Source organism: Globicephala melas, chromosome 21 (assembly GCF_963455315.2).
Source record: "Globicephala melas chromosome 21, mGloMel1.2, whole genome shotgun sequence".
In the NCBI taxonomy this organism is placed as follows: domain Eukaryota; kingdom Metazoa; phylum Chordata; class Mammalia; order Artiodactyla; family Delphinidae; genus Globicephala; species Globicephala melas.
The window spans coordinates 21,428,204-21,432,563 of record NC_083334.1 but is presented as its reverse complement, the minus strand read 5'-3'; the positions used below and the strand labels follow the sequence as shown (position 1 = coordinate 21,432,563).

At 44.7% G+C, this 4,360-nt stretch overlaps 1 long non-coding RNA gene across 1 annotated transcript; it reads left to right on the top strand.

Moving 5' to 3' along the window:
• Positions 1-1,147: 1,147 nt before the first annotated feature.
• LOC132594409 (uncharacterized) lies at positions 1,148-3,640 on the top strand. Its single transcript, XR_009560582.1, has 3 exons — positions 1,148-1,505; positions 1,703-2,007; positions 2,986-3,640. It is a non-coding gene; the product is annotated as an uncharacterized lncRNA (long non-coding RNA).
• The last annotated feature ends 720 nt before the right edge of the window (positions 3,641-4,360 follow it).

Sequence of the window (4,360 nt, the reverse complement as noted above, 5' to 3'; positions counted from 1 at the left end):
GGTTCCTTATGTGTTTGCTGCTCTGATTTGAAAGCTCAAAGGCTGGGTTTGCATAAACAAAATTCCACCCCAGTCCATAGGTCTCCTGGCCACATCTCAGGAGACAGCATTGCCTTTCATCACTGAAAAACCAAAGAGGTCACATGAAGTGAGTGCGTCAAGCAGCTAAGGACTTTCTCCCTTTCTCTCTCTGCATCACCTCAGCCAACCTGGGCCCTGAGCAGTCCCACCAGCATCCTGGATGTTCTGTGATGACTCATACACATTTTACAGTATTTGTCTCCTGAATTTAAGAAAACAAAGGCACAAACAGCATTTTCTCTGGGTGGTGCCAGTGACTGCCCTGTGCAAGGTTAGCAGACGGCAGTGAAAACCACAGCCCAAGGGGAGAAGCAAAGGGACATATCGTGGCTGACGGAGGCCCAGGTTGCCTTTGTGGACAAAATCTGAGAGAAGCAGATGGGGCCATTTTGTAAGCTTTCTATTCAAAGAAAATCAGGAGCAGAATAAAAAGAGGTTTTGGACACAAAAGCTAAATGGAACAGAGCAGATGCAGGAAGCATCAAGCTGGGCCTTTCGGGAGGGGAAGAAATGAAATAGAACCCAAACAAGGCATCTCCCTGCAGCAGAATAAAGGCGCCAGCGCTGCCTTACACTGTCTGTGCAGCTCTCACTCTGGGGGTTCCGGGATCCCAGCCAGGTTCACGGGGCCACAGCCTGGGCCGCTGAATGATGCCAAGACCATTTGCTGAAAGACAACGGTGCCCCAGCCCATTACCCAGACAGCCCAGCAAAAGTGCCTGGGAGAGGGGAGCCTGTGAGTGGCTACATCAGTGATAACTTGGCAACCTCACGTTCTCGGGGAGGATGGAAGGGTTGGGGGAGAGCAGTGGGCAGGTGTTGGCAAGGGCGGGGGATTGGGGCTTTAAAAAATCTCAGATGCCTCGTGACTCTCTAAGTCTTTGGTAAATTACCTTTTATTAGCTTTGTTAAGCCTCTGCAGCCAGGAATTGTCTCCTCAAAACTCAGCCATCTGTTCCCTTCCTCTCTGTAATTCTGACCACACGCACCAAAAAAAGAGTTTCATTTTAGCAAAAGATGATTCTTCCTTTTAAAAAAAATGGAAAGGGGGATGAAGAGGCGGGAATGAATGAAGGTTGAACTTTGCAGAGGGAGTTACATAAAACGGCTATTTCTGAAACAGGATCAATCCCGACAAAATGCATTATTAATTTCTTGGTGATCCGAGTCAGGATAATTAGCCCATCAATCAGCACACTGTTGAACAATAAATAAATATGTATTAAACTACTTTTAAAGGCAAGAGACTGGGCTAGAGGCTGTGAAAGAAAAAAAGACTTTTCAGGAAGAGTCACTGCACCCAAAAGAAGAGTAAAAATTTAAATCGCAATTTTCGAGAAATGCTGCAAGAAATCAGCTCAAGAAATGCTGCAAGACAGACGTATGGCACAGGCTGGAAGTTCCGTGTTTGCTGGGATGAGGGTGTAAGCGCTGAAAAGTTTTAAGGGAGGGAAAGGGAAGTTAGGGAGATAGAAAAGACCCACAGAAGCACCAGGTTCATCTTCCTAGCCAGACAGTAATCCTTTTCTCACTAATCAGCCCATTTTGCATGAGGATATTCTTTTTTCTAGAAAATTCTTTTCAACACAGAACTGAGATATAGTCTTCTTTTTTTCTTCAGACAAAAGAGTCCCTTCCAACCCCTCTTCAGACCTGATGACAACCAGCAGCAGCCCAACATCCTCTCCTCTCCAGACCAACCATCCTCCCTGCTTCCCCCCATGACTCAGGATCCAGCAACCCTCTGGCCCCACTTCCTACCCAGGGAAGGCTCCTGCCAAAGGCGGTGCCCAGCCCGGAGCCTGGCACTCCAGATGTATTGGGGTCAAAGATCTCGCAACTGTAATTTATCATCCTCTGAACGTGATTCATCTAGCAAAACAGCTTAACGTTGCCTGAGACTTCAGCCATCACACTGCATTGCGGGTAAGTAGCAAACCTGTGATCCAACAAAAAACCCTTTTGTCTTTTCCACCAAAACTTGCCACTAAGCCAGGTGTCCCCGGTTTGGGCTGCAAGTCAAGGATGGGCGATTTGGAGAGGAGGAGAACGCATTCTGGTTGAGGGGAGAGGCTCGGGCAATCAGGGTGTTCAGGGAACAATGAGTGGCTACCAGACATAAAAATGGACTTTGATGCTACAGTAAATAAAACAGTTTTATACCAGCATGGATATAGCACCAAATACAGAATGGAGAAACAGAGCCATGGAAATTAAGTATATGTTAAAATTTCCCTTCATGTAAGTGGGGCAATACGGACTATTCATACTCAGAAAATTTGGCTATCCATTTGTCTGAAAGGATGATTCAATGCATTCTTAGCTATCATATATCCAAATTAATTTCAAATATTATTAAATATATACATGTTCTAGAAATAAAAGTATTATATTACATAAACATCATATATATTAAAAAAGGCAGCTTTTTAATTATGCAGAAAATCTTCCTAAAAAAAGATATAAGATCCAAAGGTGTTTTTTAAAATACTCTATACAACGAAGACACTAGTTTATCTACGTGTCAAGTGATGCAGCCTCCTCAGTACTCACCAGGATGGATGACGGATTTTGGCTTGTGAGAGGGCTGGGCTGTAAAAAGACAGGACGACGTCCTTAGGAGAAAAAAATAGGTAAGGTTGTATAAGGTATTATGAATACATAAAATATTATTTTTATTTAAACTTTCCAGATTGCAAGTCTTTTTTTAACTGTGCTACTAGGATTACATATACACATATGTGATGTCTGTACATATGTAGCTCTACATATATAAAATATATGTGTGTGTGTATAATTATACATATGACAGGAAAGCATCAGAGACCTCCGAAGTCTCTGTGTCCGATCACATTTGCATATAATACCCGCTTTCTCTAAACCCTATCCAAATACATTTTACAGGAACGCTGCCACCCGGCTCAGTAAAGCTGATGAACTTGAGAGAGTCTTCGAGGGAGAGAAAAAAACTAGATACAAAAGATGGTGAGACCGGTTATCTGAGGAGTGGAAGGAAGGATTCCAGGAATGTGGTAGGAGCTCTGAAAAAAGATTATTGTATGAACAAATGAACGAAGGGCCAGTAGTTGAAGGGCTTATCAAGCTTTTGGCCTAAGAAGATGAATGAGTACCTATCACAAGCCCTTGAGAAAAACCTGCCATCACAGCCTCAATCCCACACGGCATGTGACAAGATGGACATTTTGCTTCTCTTACTGTCTGGTTCACTTAATTTTCCGTCCAGCTCTCACCTGTGACCATGTAGTCTGTGCTACCTGTAACTCACCTGAAGAAGAGTCACAGAATGCTAATATTGAAAATGACTCTAATTTCAAACACAGAGGCAATTGCTAATGAAACTTATAAATTGAACAAGGAAAAATCATGGGCTATACTTACATAAATAATGTAATTTTGTCTCCTAGTGCCCCATTATAACCCTGCCCTTGGCGAGGTGGGGGTCCTTGACTACTTTTCTGATTTATTTTGGTCACTCTTAGGGAAATGAAAGTCTTTCGATCACTGTAAGACCCACAGCATAATTTCAATAATTTAACATGTCTAGTCCCAGGTAATAAACTTCAAATTGGAGTTACGGTTACACCTGGCCCCCCACCCCTCCCCCACCCCCAGCTGGGACCCACTGTGAGCCGCCTGGCTGCTGGGGTGTGGCATCGAGAAAAGGCTCTCCTCCTCTTTTTTCCTGCCCAGACCCCTTGCCCCAGCTTGCCAATCGAGATCCAGGAGGAAGAAGACCAGGAGGAAAGGGGTGCTGGAAAGTCCTTGCCCCTCCGGTGCTGGTCTAAGATGGCTCACCCTCTCTGGACCTGTAGATACTTGATGGGTTATTTGGAGATTCCCTTGCTTTGTGCTTCTGCCCGCAATTCCTGCACTTTGGGCAATGATGCTTCACCCGCTGACTCCTCCTTGCTCAGCTCTTGTTTTTTTCTTGGTTCAGGCCATGCAGAATCTCTGCTGGTCTCCTCCTCCTTCAGGTAGACCTCTACCTGGATGTTAAATGGACCCAGGATAATTACTTCTTCCCCAGAACCTCCTCTGTTCTGGAGGTTCAGGGCAATCCCAAGCTTGCACTCCTCGTCACAAAGTGCCCAACAGCTCGCCCGCACATCTCCTTGACTTCCAGATTTCCTGGGCAGGCAGACATCTACCCATTTTGCCCTCCAGCCACAGAGAACATATTTCAACCTCTCAAAACAATCCCATTAAAGTGCCTCTCACTTGTCTCCCTTAGCTGGGACTCATAGCAATAAATTACTCT